At 54.7% G+C, this 16,753-nt stretch overlaps 1 long non-coding RNA gene across 1 annotated transcript; it reads left to right on the forward strand.

Annotated features, from left to right (window-relative positions):
• Positions 1 to 7,915: 7,915 nt before the first annotated feature.
• Positions 7,916 to 12,955, forward strand: LOC130704917 (uncharacterized). Its single transcript, XR_009005479.1, has 3 exons — positions 7,916 to 8,040; positions 8,123 to 8,365; positions 11,965 to 12,955. It is a non-coding gene; the product is annotated as an uncharacterized LOC130704917 (long non-coding RNA).
• The last annotated feature ends 3,798 nt before the right edge of the window (positions 12,956 to 16,753 follow it).

Here is a 16,753-nt window from a genome sequence, read left to right on the forward strand (position 1 = left end):
CCTCTGTAAGTCTGGCCTCTTCACTGAGCCATTCTTCTGGGGGCCTCTTAAGACAGTGGTCATCCAGCAACGCAACCCCGCCAAATATCAGAGGCAGCTCCATGGCTCCCAGGGGACCCTCTTGTGTGTCTACTCAACACACAATCCTGTGAGGTAGGAAACCCAGGTCAGGGTTACCGTCCCATTTTTCAGATGAGGACGTTGGGGCCTCATATGGAGGTGGTGGGGGGAGGGGCTTGGAAGAGCAAGGCTTTGTCCCTGGCACTGGGTAGCCGTGCCCAGTTCCCGCCACCCTCTTCTCTCCCCAGCTTCACGTCACCTGCTCAGAACCAGCACTAGCTGGTCTCTAGCCCTGCTATGGGTCCAGCCCTGACCATGCTGAGCCCTCTGGACCCGTTCTCCCCGGCCCCATCCCCAGGCCCCAGGGCACTAGCTGGGAGATCAGGGTTACCCAACGAGGCCTGTTGTGGGACGGGGGTGCACTGCCAAAACCTGCCCCCAGTCTGCCCAGCCTGAGAAGCAGGGCGCCCTGATTCTGGTCCCCTTCGATTCCTCCCCAACACAGCCTCAGCTTCCTGCTCTGAAAGATGAAGGAAGGGGCTTCTGCAACAAGGTGAGACCCCACGCCTCCATCCTCTGTGTCTCAGTCGCAGCCAGTGCATCACCCTTTGTGACTTGTTGCCCATGAAGCTGCCAGGACCTGTGATTGGGGCTGGGGATGTGTCAGCTGGGCCCGTGTGTCATAGCGAGGCGTCCAAGAAGAAATGACGGCAGCCCTTCAGTTCTCCAGGACAAGCGGAGGTCCGGGCCCCAGCCACTCTGCAAAGCCTTCTCCCCAAGGCTGAGGAGTGAGGGCAACGGGGAAGAGGAGACCCATCCAGCGCCAAGCCCCCAGGGGGAACTAGAAAATGTCCAAAGATTGATTGACACTTTACAAGAATCAAACACTTTGCTCGTGGCACTCTGGGCTGCAGCCAGATTATTGCCTTATAAATGAGTAAGAAGCACGTTGACTGATTCACAACCAGGAGGAATCCAGCTGGAGACAAGTAAACAGGCGATTACAATGCAGCCCAGTAACTCTAATAGGTGCTGTGAGAGAAAAAGAAGCTCAGAGGGCTTGCTGAGCAAGTTACTAGCTCTGCCCAGAGGCAAGGAGACAGCCAGGAAGACTTCCTGGAAGAGAGGACAACTCAGCTAATAACCATTGGGGGCACTTGGACTGCGATTCTCCTGATGGAAGATGGTGATTTACACCCTGGGGTGGGTTAGCTGTGTGGAGGAGAGAGGGGCTGGGGCAGTGGAGGTGGAGGGGGGGGATACAGGGCTGGGGGCAAGCTCCGAATTGCCTCAAAGCTTAGGGTTTTATCTTGAAAATACGTTTTCAGATTACTTATCACACTCATGAGTAGACAGACACATGGGACAGAAAGGCAAGCCCAGAAACACACGCTAAAACACACTGGAGTTTAGCGTACAATAGAGGTGGCCTCTTAAATCAGGACGGTAAAGATGAGAGTTTTAATAAATGGTGTCAGCACAACCGGGAAACCATCTGGAGAGCAATAAAGTTGGATCTGTTCCTCACTAGAACACCAGGAGAAACTCCAAGTGGATCCAAGATTTTGATGTAGAAATTAAAACCATAAGAGAATCAGAGGAAAACATGAGTGAATCCCTTTATAACTGTGGCATGGGGAGAGTCTTCTAACGACTCGAAACCCAAAAGCCAGAAAAGAAAAGATGATGAGTTAAATAATAAAAATAATAATAACAAATTCTACATCATAAAGAACACCATAAGCAAAGTCAAAGACAAACACGGAGAAAATATTTGCAACTCACATCATAGCCAAGGGGCTAGTCTCCCAAATATGTAATCCAGAAAACAAGAAGAAAAAGACCAACAATCAGATAGACAAGTGGGCATATTTGAACAGAGCATTCAAAGGAAACGAAATATAAGTGGCCCTTAAACATATGAAAAGATACCCCGCCTCATTCACGTGAAAAGAAATATGGATTAAAACTACACCAGGATGCCATTTTTTACCTATCAGATAGGCAAAAATCCAAAAACAGGACAACACAGCCTGTTGGTAAAGCTCTCATGTCGGGAAACAGACACTGTCATGTGTTGCTGGTAGGAATGCAAAATGGTACAACCCCGATGAGAGATGATTTAGTCATTTCTTGTCAGTGTTACAGATGCTCTTACCCTGTGACCCAACAATCCCACTTCTGGGAATTTGCTCAACGGACACCATGAACACGTGAGAAAGGAGGTAGGTACAAGCATATTGGTCGCAGCCGTGTGTAGCAGCAAAAAGCTGGCAACAGCCCAAGTGTCTATGGAAAAGGACTAGTGAAATAAACAATGGTACATCCACACAGTGGAATACTATGCAGCTATTGGAGAAGGAGGGGGAGGGGGAGGAAGGGGAGGAGGAAGATGAAGAAGGGGGAGAGCAAGAGGAAGAAGGAAGGGGAGGAGACAGCTCTATATGTTCTCATATGCAAGTCTCCAGTATATATTTTTAGAGTAGAACAGCATATATGGAAGCAAATACATACTGCTTGATGCATTTACGTAAAGAAATACTGAAGGACACATAAGAAAGTGAGTGTTTCTCTAGGGAGCAGGGGGATGGGTGAGCTGGGACATGGGTGGAAAGGGAGCTTCTGATGGATGCTTTCTCATGTGGATTTCCAACCATGTGACTGTAACACACATTCAAACTTTGATAATGATGTTAAAGTAAATAACTTGCCAGGTAAGCAAACATCGATGTTTACAGGTATTTGTTTGTCCCTAAGACCTAGGCCCATAGGAACCTGTCCCTCAATTTGGGAAAAGGGCTGCAGGCAGCAGGGAGCCACTGAGGGTTCGGAGCAGGGTAGACACACGTGGGCAAGAAAGCCCACAGCCCCTCGACCAGGGCTCAGAGCCAGTGGACACCTGCAGGGCAAGGGCACCTGTGGCTGGAGCAATGCGGGCAGCCCTGGATCAAGGCGGGCCCTCCACCGGCCCAAGCTGCCACACCCCTCAATCTCAATGTCCAATTTCCCTGGAGGCAGCTTGGCACACAGCTCCTGGCTTCTCTGCAGGCTTGTGTCTACTAAGGAGGATTCCCTGATTTGGGGAGAGAGCAGCCACCTCAGTGGCTCAAATAAGCCCATGAGAGCCAGGTTCTGAGCCCAGGGTCCAGGGACTCGGCTGGCAGGACCCAGGGCCCTCAGCCAATATGAGAGCAGGTGGCCAGGGAAGAAGCCCTGGCGCTCAGTGGGGACCTGATGGGTCTCTCTTCTTCCTCTCTTTCAAAATGAAGATTTCCCTCTCGCCTCAGACAAGGGATAGGTGGGGAAGAAGGGATTCCTAGATGGCTCTCCACACCCCCTCCTTCAGGAAGCCTTCCTGGGTCCATCAGAATGGTGGGACACCTCTTCGGACCCCTTCTGCTGGGCGGGCTGCAACCTGCCCAGGGCTGGGACCCTTGATCCTGATAGCACATCCCAGGAGCCTCTCCGCCAGCACTGGCATCTTGGTCCCCCGACCTGGAGCACCCAGCCCTCACTGTCCCGGCCCCAGCATGGGTGGGGCTCTGCTGTCCATATAAACACACCAGCAGGAACACTTTGCAGACTTTAAAGGGCTGTGCACCAGTAATGTCTCCCTGGGTGGAGGGGGAAGTAGAGCAGGAGGCTTTCTGACTTGGTTCCCGACCATGGGCCTGGGTTTTACTGCCCACACTAAATGCCATGTTTGCTTGCACCCCACCCGGCGGCTTGTACACACCTGTACATGGAAGGTTGTAATTTTTCTGCATGAATCACAGGTAGGATCACACCCAATTTACTGGCACTCTGCTCCTTAGGGCGAGCTGTCTGGGCAGTCGCCTTTTTCTACTAATTATGCTGTTTTTTACTGCTCTTTTAACTATAACAGAAACACCCAAAGAGGCAGGGTCTGGAGGGCAATTAATGACACGAAAAAGGCCACATAAAGCCACCAGATTTGGGGCCCGTAGGAAGCTCTGCGTCTGAACAAGGCACTGTCCATCTAGTTGGGTGTGAAGAGGTTGTGTGGGGTAGTGGCTAGTGCGTGTGTTCTGGCATCCCGCAGGCTTTGGTACGAACCCGCTGTGTGACCCCAGACAAGTCACTTCACCTCTCTGAGCCTCCATCTCCTTTTCTGTATAATGACATTGTTGGGGGGAGACTGTGCTGCCGATGGAATGAAATGCCTGCTACTTAGTAGACATTCCACCAATGCTGACTCCTCCTCAGGCCCTGCTACACTTAGTGCAGTTTTACAGACATGTTTCTTCTCCCTGTGCACACAGTAGGTGCACAGAGCAGCAGAAAGAGCAAGGGGCTTTGGAGTCCATTTTTCATCCATTCCATAAATACTAACCAAACACCTCGATGTGCTACGTGCCGGGGATCTGGAGACCAAATCCCTGCCCTCAAGGGGCTCACAGTCCGGCCAGAGAGGAGACCCAGAGCAGTAACAGGGGACACAAGGCAGGTGGCAAGTACCACCATCAAGGGAAGCCCAAGGGGTGCCCCTCCCTTTCCAGAGCAGGCATAGGACCAGTTTGATGGTGCAGAAAGGATGATGCATGCCTGACTCTGTGTCCTGGAGGAAGAGTGGCGGGAAGCGGGGAAAGGGGGAGAGCCCTGTCTCAGGTAGGAGAACAACCTGTGCAAAGGTCCAGAGGTGAGACACAGCTGGAGGAGGTCTGGGAACAGCTGCAGCGTGGACAGGAGGACATGATACAGAGAGAACAGCATGTGCCAGAGTCCTGAGGCAGCCCTGCAGCTACAGCGAGGGATGGAGCATGGGAGAAGGGCCATGATGAAGAGTTTGGGTTTCATTCTGTGTGCAGCGAGAAGACTTCAATAAGAGCTGAAGCAGAGTGGGGTTAGGGGGATGATCTTTGATCTAATTTAGGATTTTAAAAGATCTCTGGGAAACAAAAAGATCGGTCTGGTTAAGTGGAGACCGATCACTGCGGAACTCCTAGGAGGCTCCTAGCTCTGTCTGGGAGACAGATGATGGTGGCCTGGACCAGAGAGGCGGCAACAGAGGAGACGAGGTGTCGACGCATTGAAACAGGCCTCTGTGTTGAGCCGAGGTCTGGGGTCAGCAGCCCCCTGGCAGCCCCACTCTCACCGCCAGTCCCTTTGCTGTGCAGCAGGGCCAAAGTGCCATTTCACATTCAGCCAGCACCTGCTGTGAGAGCCCTCCTGCCCCCCAGCCTAGCATCCTCTTGGCCACGAGGTCCCCTCCTGCGGAGGCACCCACAGGTCTTAACATACCATGTCCACATTAACCCTGTGAGTTACGTGCTCCTGGAGTCCCTAATACCAAAGGGGAAACCGAAGTTCAGAGAGGGGAAGGCATTCACTCAACATCACACAGCAAGTGGAACCCAGGATGGACTGGCCCACTGCCCCAGGCTGGGTCCCTAATTAGAGCCCACCTCTTCCTCTGAGCCAGGAGGCTGAAGGGAGGTGCTGGCAGAAAGCTGCCCTGGTGCTCTTGACAAACAGGGGCAGGACCGACAGCCCGAGCCAGGCTGGGTCCACACAGCCTGAAGATGGCAGCACTTTCACCTCCAGAGTGCCAGGGCCTCAGCCCAGGGAGACCAGGCTCCCAGGATAGTCATTCTCACTAAGGTGTGAATGACTGACAGCTCTAGCCCTTCCCTGAAAGGCAGAGGGCACATGGGGTCATACATTGGGTTCCAGAAGCAGGAGAAATGAGAAGGCACTAAAGATAAAAACTTTGAACCTCCCTCCGTCCCCAGTTGTACGCTCTAGGCAGCTGTAACCCCTTGGGGCTCAGTTATTAGCTGCAAACTCTTCCACTTAATTCCCCAAATCAACAACAGATGTAGGAACTCAGCCTCTTGTCCACCCCTCGCTAATGCTGGGGTCCCCTCCCCCATTGGTGGCTGTCCCTCCCCTGGCTTGGACGCCACCAGTGACAGGGCCTTATGCTTATCAAGGGAGTTTATGTTATTTGACAACAGCTACTAGAAAGTTCCTTTGAGAGGTTGGACCCTCAACCTCTTCCCAACCAAGGGCCCACTTGCCCCTTCATTAGCAGTCCTTTTGGTTAAAGTATGGTCTCCCGAAGGCCACTGCGGGGTGAGGGTGTGGGACACTGTGTAATGGGGACACCGGCCTCAGAGACCAGAGTCAGATTCAGGACGAGGCTTCGTCCTTTCCTAGCCAGAGTGGGGGGGCCTCAGGATGTCACCTCTCTGAGCTGCACTCTGAGCAAAGCAGAGCTCGTATGACTGGCTCGTGTGGGTCCTCCCAGGACCGCTCCCCATGCAGAGCACACACGGGTTCCCCCCCACACCCCCCGCAGTGACTCTGGGACTCTGGGATAAAGGGCAAAGTAAGTCAGACAGAGAAAGCCAAATACCATATGATATCATTCATATGTGGAATCTAATTTTTAAAAAATGATGCAAAAGAGGATGTGGTACATATATACAATGGAATATTACTCAGCCATAAAAAAGAATGAAATAATGCCATTTGCAGCAGCATAGATGGACCCAGAGATTATCATACTAAGAGAAGTCAGTCAGGCACAGAAAGACAAATATCATAGGATATCATTCATATGTGGAATCTAGTTTAAAAATGATACAAATGAACTTATTTACAAAACAGAAACAGACTTACAGATATCAAAAACAAACTTATGGTTACCGAAGTGTGTATATGGGGTTAACATATACAGACTACTGTGTATAAGATAGATAACCAACAAGGACCTACTGGATAGCACGGGGAACTCAATACTCTGTGATAAACCATCTGAGAAAAGAATCTGAAAAAAAATGAATATATGTATATGTATAACTGAATCACTTTGCTATACCTCTGAAACTAACACAACACTGCAAATCAACTATACTCCACTACAATATTTTAAAATAAATAAATAAAAATTTTTTTAAATTTAGGGACTTCCCTGGTGGTCCAGTGGTTAAGACTCTGTGCTTTCACTGCAGGGGGCACGGGTTCGATCCCTGGTCGGGAATTAAGATCCCACATTCCCGGCGGTGCGGCAAAAATAAATAAATAATAAAATAAAATAAATTAAGAAAAAAATTTGTAAAAGGGACAAGAGAGGCCAGCCTCTCCTCCTCCTCCAGGGGGCCCCCACCTCCCCATAGATCTGTACCCACGTTCCTCCAAGGCTGACCCACCCTCGCCCTGTTCTCCCGGGTACTGCAGGCCCCAGCCCCATCCTCCCCCATCCTCCCACCCACCTAGGCCTCGGCAGGCCGCCTCCATCCAGGCCCCCTCCCTCCCTGCAAAAGGCTGCAAACGCTTCTGAGGGCTGGAACATCTGGCTAATGACGGGGAAAGTGCTGAGACGACAGGTTATTTCAACACTGTCATCATCCGTTGGGTATTTCAACACTCAGTGCTTGTGCAAGAGACATAATGGGACCTGTCATAAACTCACGCCGTCTCAAAGCTCGGGCACGTCGCGGCGGGGCTGCCGGGGATTTGTTGGGATTTCGAGATAGGCGCTGTCTTGGGGCCTGCAGCCTCCTTAGGGTTATTTTGGTTCCACCACGGAAGGCCCCGGAGAGAAATCTCAAGGTGTCAGAGAAAACCCAGAGCAATTACCTCTCGGGGTAATTAGATGGTGGCAGAGGTAGATCGCCCACCTTCCTGCCTTCCCGCGTTCCCTCCTGCTTGCCAGGGACCGGGAGGGGGAGGGGGAGGGGGAGGGGGAGGGGGAAAGGGAGGGCCAGCCCGTCCCAGCTCACTGGGCCTCCCCCACCTCACCCAGCCCCCTGCGGGGAGGAGGCCACAGATGACCTCATGGAAGCAGCAGCTGTGAATCACCGCCCTGACCACGTTCCCACTTCCCTGGGGGTGGGCAGGCATGTGGGTCCTCAGAGGTACGGCTCAACGCCCGCAGCTGACCCCCTTGCCATCACGGCGGCATCTCCAAAGAGCCGCGGGGAGGATCCCGGACCCCTCTGGCCTCTGCAGCAGGTCAGAGTCACAACTTGGAATCCTTGATCTGGCTCAGCCCCCATCCAAGATTTCATCTGAACCCCAACCCCTCCGCCTTTAGGAAGCCAAGTGGAGGATGGAAGAGGCGTAGCGTCAGCTGCAGCAGGGAGGCGAGGTCCAGGGGAGGGGAATTGCCAACCAACACAGAGACACCTGCAGCGGGAGCGATGCTGAGCCCTCCACCCCAGCCTCCCAGCTCTCATGGGGTGGATCAGAGGCACTGCCCCGAGCTGGCCAAGGGGAGAGATGAGTGGGCAGAGACCGCCCCCCAAAGCCAAGTGGAGCCATGCCGAGCTCGACCAGGGTGAGAACTGGCCCCCACCTTCCTCCTGAGCCTCCATCCCCGTGCCCGCCCTGCCCCCAACACACACATCTCCAAAGTGTTCCAGGAGGGGGTCTGCGTGGGTCACTGGCAGGACCTCGCGGAGGACAGGAAGGGAGCCAAGGAGACCCAGCCCTGGAGAGGAGGGCCAGGAGGTGCAGGAAGAGGCCACCAGGGAGAGGGAAGAGTGCGGAGAAAGACACGGGGTCTGGGACACGTCACAGGCCAGGTGGGGAGCACGCAGACCCAGCCAAGGCCGGGGCCTCTGGTAGGGGAGGCCCAGGGGCGAGGATTCCTTTGAGTGGGCACGGGGGAGCCAGAGAAGGTCTTCGACCACGGGGGTTCCAAGTGCACCAGGGTGCTTTGAGCCCTTTCTTAGGCAGCAAAAAAGAGGGTGACGGGTTCCAGGGGAAGGTAGAGGAAGGCACAGAGCATGGCCAGGAAGCTGGACAATAGCCAGATGCGGACAAGGGCCAGAATGAGGGGGTGGAGGAGAAGCAGAGAGGGGTGTGGGCCGGAGGACATTTGGGAGTGGACCCCCTGGATCGGGTTCCAGGCTGGGAGGGCTGGGACCAGGAGGGGGCCCTCCCCAGAAATGGGCCACAGAGGCGGGGAGGGCTTCACATGGGACTTCGGGGGTCTTTGTGGAAGTCGGCCCCCAGAGGACCCCAGTTGGTGCCGTGCCCCTCCACCAGCTGTGACGCTGACCCTCTGCTTTGATCAGAACTTTGGAGACAGTCAGACACGCCCCGAGGGACACATCAACCAAGGAAATGGTTCTATAAGGTCCTTGGCTCCTACTCCAGGACCCAAACCCCTTCCTCCCCGCAAAAGTCTTCTCTCCCCGGATCCCATCTCCTAGCCCATCTCCTCTTCCTGCAGATTCCCCTCCATTGGCCTCTCAAGGGCTTCATTCAAGGTCCCCTGTAGGGTCACCAGAGCAGCCTTCCCCAGCCTGCCAGCCCCCTCAGCTGGCTCTACAGAGACCTCCACACGGCCCACGCCTGTCCCTCCACTGTTCAGCCCGCACCTCGGCCCCCACCTGCTACCCGGGCTCCCACTGCAGCCTCCTCGCGGCCAAGTCCCCATAGCAAGTGTCGCCACCTTGCCCTCAACCAGCCACTGGCTGTCCTGGGGGCAGGGACCTGTCAGCAGAACTGTCACATCCCCTCTGCCAGAGGCTGTTTTCCAAGTATTGTCTTTACAGGAGAGTGTCACCACCTCCAGACAGGCAAAGGCTGGGTAGGGGGACGGTTTCCTCTGGCTGGCGCCTGGGTCAAGTTGATACTCACACCTGTCCTGTGTGGCAGGGGCTGTCATCATCCCATTTTATAGATGAGGGACGCGCCTCTCCCATGTGGCAGGGCCCTGTCCAGTCAACCCTGATCTCCAATGCCTGGGATACCCTTGACCACAATGAAGTAGCCTCGAAGTGGATGTGACCTGGCCTTGGGGGTGGCAGTCCCAGCTCTGCCCTTGATTTTTGGGCCATCATCTTGGGGAGTTATTTACCATCATGGGGTTTCTGCTTCTTCCCATGCAAAAGGATGTAGTGGCCTCCATTTCTCTGGTCAGGACATGGTATCAGGGCATGGTGGAGGAAGGCCTCTGAGTACAGGCTGGCCACTGGGGTTTCAGCTCTGTCTCTTTTTTTTTTTTTAATTAATTAATTTATTTATTTATTTATTTATGGCTGTGTTGGGTCTTCGTTTCTGTGCGAGGGCTTTCTCTAGTTGTGGCAAGCGGGGGCCACTCTTCATCGTGGTGCACGGGCCTCTCACTATCGCGGCCTCTCTTGTTGCGGAGCACAGGCTCCAGACGCGCAGGCTCAGTAATTGTGGCTCACGGGCCCAGCTGCTCCGCGGCATGTGGGATCTTCCCAGACCAGGGCTCGAACCCGTGTCCCCTGCACTGGCAGGCAGATTCTCAACCACTGTGCCACCAGGGAAACCCCTCAGCTCTGTCTCTTAAAGCTGGGCTCCCTCATTGTTCTGGGCCTTGCTTTCTCATCTGTAAATGGGGTATAATAACATCTCTCTCATACATAGCCTAGGGCAGGTGCACCGGGGGTACTGTGTGATGTTTTCAGCGGGATGGTCAAGGTTCCATCTGGTTCTAGAACCATCTATTGTTCCTTAACAGATCATCTCCCCAGGGACAGCTGAGCAGCTCTGAGGCTGGACCACCAACTCCTCGCCAAAAATAGGCCCATGATCTCAGTAAAGCCACAGCGGCAAACCCAGAAATGAGCCCTTTCCCCAGGAGCCCTCAGAGAGCTGCCAGAGCCAAATCCAGGGGTCTCTGGGGGAGGTGGGCTCGACAACCCTGAGGCTGGGCAACAACTCAGGAGGCACCACAAGCCCCTGCCCACCCAGTGGGGGCAGAGCAGCTGAATCTCTCTCTCTCTCTCCCGCTCATCCCCTCCGGATATCCCCGCCCCCGTGGATGGCTGCACCCAGGAGCTCTTCTTTGCACTTGACACGTCCCTCCCAGTGTAAGGCACATTCAAGGGAGTTGAGACTGACTCACACGATAACCAAATACAAAGGGAGGCAAATGCACTAGGTACTCAGGATGGGGAGCAGAGAAGGGGGAACCAGCCCCGCACCGGGGCTGGGACAGTGGTGGACAGGAATGGCCACACCCCCTCCTCCTGGCTCAGTGCCAGCCTCTGGGGTCAGAGGTCCCTGTTCCCCACCCTCCAGGAGACACTCTCAGCCCATGGAGGGGCAGCACCCGGGGCGAGGAGAGGCCCCCAGCCCTGTCCACATGGGGCCGGCAGGGCGGCCGTGGTGCGGCGGGAGACCCCGAAGCGCGCCCAGTCTGCCCTGATCCCCGGGGCGCTGGAGCGGCCTGGCTGCTTGGCCTCCTGCTGGCAGCCCAGGCCCCGGGCCTCCCGTTGTCGCCTCCCCCACCGCGCTGCCGGATGGCACCGGCTCCTAATGCATCTGCCTGTTTACATTCCCCCAACGAAAAGCAGCTTTGTTTATGGAAAAGAGCTATTTTCGTTCCACATTTTCTCTCTCCACTCATCCAGCTCGCAGGCAGAGCGGTCGCTGCTCCCTTGGGGAGCTGAGAGGGTGACGGAGCCCATCTCCTCCTCCCTGGGGAGGGTGCCTCAGGCTCCCTCAGGTGGAGACCCAGGGCAGGGGACCGGGGCACAGGGCCGTCTCCTCCCACGAGGTCTCTAGGAAAAGGACAAATGGCCCACACAAGTCAGACAAGTCTCGCCCAGGGGCAGGAAGACGGCGGTCCCCATGAGCCGGTGACTCAGGACACCACCCCCTCAGTACACCCCACCCGCCCTGGGCTCATCAACCATGCCCTTCTCCTCCCCCTGCCGGGTGAGTAATAGTAGGCCCATTATACAGATGAGAAACTGAGGCTCCCAGAGGTGAAGTGGCCTCTCCAACATCACAAAGCTAGAGATACCCAGGGGCTTGACTCCAGATCTTGTGTCTGTTCCCCACCGTGCCGCCCTGGGATGGGAAGAGATGCACCTATGTAATGGGGGGCAGTCGGGTGGGACTCCATGGTCATAGCCATTTCTGTAAATAGCCATGGCAAACATTTCATTCCAGCCTCCAGAAGCAGCGAACAAAGCATGAGCGGGAATAATCAAGTTCAACAACAGAGGTGCTTCTCCAGAGGGAAGCTGCTGTTTTCCAGATGGGAACCTCAAAGATCAGAAGGGGTAGGAGGAAACAAGCCATCCCTCCAAGAAATAACAAGAGGCGGGTTCCCTACGCCCAATGCACCTGCCTTCCCAGGCAGGAGAAAAAGGGGTACTGGGTGACAGCAGAAGGGTCCACTAAATGCTCACCGTGGCCCCATGTAGGGTGCCTCTCCCACCCTCCCTTCCTCTGTGGCCCTGATCCCTTCCTCCATGCAATTTGTGATTTCTGGTGCACACATGTTCCCTGGATTGCCAAGGCAGGTCAACAGCTGTCACCATGACAACAAAGAAGAAGAAAAAGAAAGGTTGATGGAGGTGGAACACAAGAGCTGTCATTGATGATTGGCCAACTGGATGAAGGAGCAAAAGGACACATGAAAGAAGAGGAAGCAGATGGCCCACGACAGGCCTTTGGGTTGGGCCATAAGGTCAGGTCATGCCAGACAGAGGGGCTCCCTCACCAGCCAGAGCCTCACGCTATATGTCAAAGGGTACCTATTCATCATTGCTTTGCCTGCCCAGTGCCGCTAAATGTGTCTCCTATGTTTGCGGAATACCCCACCTTATGAGTTTCCAACTTCTTTCACAAAAGCCAGCCTGCCACCTTCCAGCCTCCCTTGCAGCTAGGGTTTAATCGTGTGACCTGGGCTCTACCAATCACACACCCACCAGACTCAGATGGGAGGGGGTGACCCAGGAAGCAGATTCCCTGTGGAATCCATTCTACCTGGGGAGAGGTGGATTCCCGTGTCCAGTTTCCGGGGACAGTGCTGTGACTGGTGTGGGAGCCCATCAGGGGGCTTGCCCTGGGTATGCCCACCTGCAGTGGGATCCTGGTTCTGGTACTCCGGCTTTCTGGAGAGTCTGGGCTATGGGGTATCCTTGAATAAATTCCTTGTGTGCCTTACCCAGCTGGAGTTGGTTTCCGTGTCTGAAATTCTAGACTCTGGGTTGTTCATCTCACAGTGATGGAGTAAATTCCCCAGGAAGCCTCATGCAGGCTGGGCTTTGTGTGGGGCAGCAGGCTGGGGTGGGAGGGAGCAGAGGTCAGCGGGGCAGGTCCTCCCTGGCCTGTGAGATGCCCACCCACTAAAGTGGGACCAAGACAAGGGTCTGAGTAGGGGCTGCCTTGGGATCCCGAGGCCACCCCATGGCTACGGGGCGTGGCTTTCCCCGTCATGCCTCTGCTCCTCCCCCCCCAACCTCCACTAACTCCTTCTCCTCGTCCTTTAAGACTCAGCTTCTCATGATCTCTCTCAGGAAGCTTCCAGGCCCATCCCTTTGGGGCTAGGTGCCTCCACGGTGCTCCCAGGTCACATCGGCCAACACCCTTCCACACTGCATGGTAACTGCCCATCGCCACGTCTATCTGTCTCCCTGCTAGATGGTGACTCCCTGGGGGCAGGGGTCATGTCTGGTCCACCCTGAGCAGTTGCACCAAGCACAGTCCTGGCACTTAGGAGACAATCAGGGAGTGTATGCTGAATGACTGAGTGAGTGTTAGTGAGTGTGCTCGCCCTTGGGAGACGCTGGCGGTCTCCAAGCTCCGTGAGAGCAGCAGAGAGAAGAGCAGTTACAGGGTGGCCCTGGGGCTTGGCGGCCAAGCCCACCCCTGCCAGAACCCCCCTAGGCCAGGCTCGGCTGTGTCTGTGCAAAGCGGGTGTATAGGGTGGGGTAACACCTGCCACTCCAACTCCCGTGGGTTTCTCAGCAAATTCAATGGAAAAAAATTTCCCAGGAAATAAATCTGGAGCCACCGGCTGGCTTCAAGGCCCCCGTTCTCCCACACTGATCTGAATCTCGGCCATTTCAACCTCTCCGTTGGTTTGCCAGGGATACTTGTCAAGCAGATGTCCAGGCACAAGGCAGCAGTAGTGGTTCCCTGAGCAGCATTGAGTAGAAGTCAAGTGCATCCCTTTGGAATCACTCTTCCTCCCCCGACACGCAGGCAGGGGAGGTTCCCCAGAAGTTCCTTGGAGGGAATCAGGCCACTGTACCCCACCAACCGGGCTGCAAGAGTCAAAGTGTGAGGGGTCTCTGCGCCTCCAGGTGGCGGCCACCAGAGATTCACGCCCCAGTGTTGCCAGCTGGGGTCAGCAGGGTCATGCAACCCTGAAAGGCTGCGCCAGGATGATTCACAGACACCCCGGCCCCTGGATGGTGGAGGAACGTGAACTCATTTCCCAAGAGGTCTGCAGAGTCTTGGGTGGGGGCAAGACCAGTCACATCTCGGTTGCCCTTGACCTGGAACCCTGCTTCTACTGAACATCAGTTTGGGGATGGCCTTGGCTCAAGATGGCTCAGTCCTCCGCCACCGCCATCCAGATGTAGAAATCCTTTTCCTTACTTTCCATCCCCAAACCCACTCACACCAGGCATTTGTGTGGATAGAAGGTTTACTGATGCTTGGATAGGCAGAGGCATGTGCTGTGCAATTACAAGAACCTACTGAAGTCCTTCCCCCTAGATGTGTCTCTGCCATCTCTGCCTGGCAGCCCCTTCTCCTTCTTCCTCCTGCCCCTCAAATCCTGCCTCCTGTCAAAGCACAACAGGCCAAGCCCCTGGGGTCCTGTTTTCTAGAGAGTCTAATCAATTTTCTGAAACAAGAGGATTCACTTCTAAGGGGAATTTGGTACCAGTTCTCAAAACGATGGGTTTTTATCCCACTGCCCTGGTACCACACTCATCTTCACAGAAGACGCAGTTCCCAGCACCTCTTGCATCACGGGGACCCAGAACTGAATGGAACACAGATCCAGACGTCATGGGGCCCTGGGGTGGAGAAGCGCTCAGGAGAGCACGCGGGCAGAGCAGACAGGTGATGCTGGGAGGAGGAACCCCCGACACAGACCCAGGGAGGACGGATGAGGGGCAGCTCCCTCTACTTGGAGGAGCCAGAAAGGGCTTCACCGACGAGGTGATGGGAACGACAGCCTTGAAAGGGCTTCACGAGGAGAGGAAGCAGCTGGGACAGAATCTGCCATCAGTTCCTCCCGTCTAAGATGAACTGCTCACTCTGCACTGTCAGCGTCAGGTTTTGTGTCTGCCTTCTCCATCAGACTGGGAGCTCCTGGAAGGTGATCTCCCTTCCAGGGCCAAGTTCAATCAATCTCAGCCCCAGGAGGAGGAAAGGGAGGAAGACGAGTAGGGGTGGGAGCTGCATAGAGTCCCCGGGCGCCCAAGGCCACAGGACCCCTGATGCTGCGGCAGAGACAAGAGGCGGAAATGGCTGGATTTGCGTCCTCCACGTGGCAGTGGACACGATCACTTCACCGAAAGTAAACAGGGCAGGGGGCCGGCGGGTCCTTGGGCCACGCCTATGAAAGGCTTCTACATCAAGCACTCGTGACCCACCAGCAATCCCATCACAAGCCCTCTGCGCTGAAAAGAGACATGGGCTCACATCTGTCCAGCACTTTATGGTAGGAAGATGCTTTAATGGCCATGAGTTCAGTGGAATCAAGGTGTGGACCCTACAGGACTGAAGCAGAAGATGGACAGGGGACACAAGGTAAGCTCTAGGCGCCGCACATTGTGAGATTATTAGTCAGTAGGGTCTCGGGTCCCTGCTGTCCCCCTGTTCCTGGAACTTGCAAAGCAGTGAGAGTGGGCAGTGTGGCAGTTAATTACAGGCTGCCCTGCCTTGTTCTCTAACGACTCTTTCAGGATTGGGAGGCTCCTCATCTGTACTGGATCCTCGAGGGCAGAGGATGTACTCCCTGCATCTTCTCTGGGCCCACCGCCGCCCATCCCCCACCCCCCTCAGTGCCAGCCCTGAAGCAGGTCCACAGCGCACCTTCAAACCCAGCGGGGTCAGCCGCTCCCTCTGCACACGGGCTACTCATGAGACTCATCTGGGAGGTCTGCTGAAAGACTGATGCCTGGGCTCCGCCTCCAAGGAGACGGATTTAACTGGTCTGAGGTAGGGCCCGGGCATCAGTATTCTATTCATCTAAAATGATCATTCTAGTGTGCAGCAAGGGCTGAGAACGTCTGCTGTAGCGTCTCCTGCCACAAATGCAGCAAATGCTCCTGGGAAATATGTTCCTGGGAGACTGGCTCTTGGTACTAAGTTTTGTTCCTTTTCTGATCTCATCCACCTCAAAAGCCTCCATTCTCCACCGCATCAGTTGGTTCCTAAATCTCAACATCCAGCCCAGAGAGACTTTAGGCTCCAGAATATAACCACACAGGGACAGATGCCTACAGTACAGCGCTCCCTCTGTACCAGAACCTTGGTGAGTGTCACCACCACCATATTGAACAGCGGTATCAGTCACGTGCTTTAGGCTATCCATGATGGGAAACCAACTGGAACTAGTCCAGGCAATGGAAGGATTTGGCGTGTCATCTGTAGCTATGGGGTATTGGATACAGGTGGGTCCAAGAGGCATTTGGCTCTAAGACTCACTAACATCACTAAGGACCGCATCTCTTCATGCTGAAATATGCTAGGGAAGGACTCTGATTGGCCTGGTCAAGTGTCTGCCCTACACCAATCAGCTGAGGCCAGGGCCATGGGGTCATGTAGCACAGAAAAGGCTGCTAGGGCCCATTCTCATATAGAGACAAAGGGACTCCATTTAAAATGGAGTAAAGCCACCGTATCTTTAACAATCTTTTTTCCCCCAAAGACTAACCATTTATAGAGTTAGATGAATAATGACAATAACAGCAAAATCCAGAGAAGGCAT

This window comes from Balaenoptera acutorostrata, chromosome 15 (genome assembly GCF_949987535.1).
Source record: "Balaenoptera acutorostrata chromosome 15, mBalAcu1.1, whole genome shotgun sequence".
Taxonomy (NCBI): domain Eukaryota; kingdom Metazoa; phylum Chordata; class Mammalia; order Artiodactyla; family Balaenopteridae; genus Balaenoptera; species Balaenoptera acutorostrata.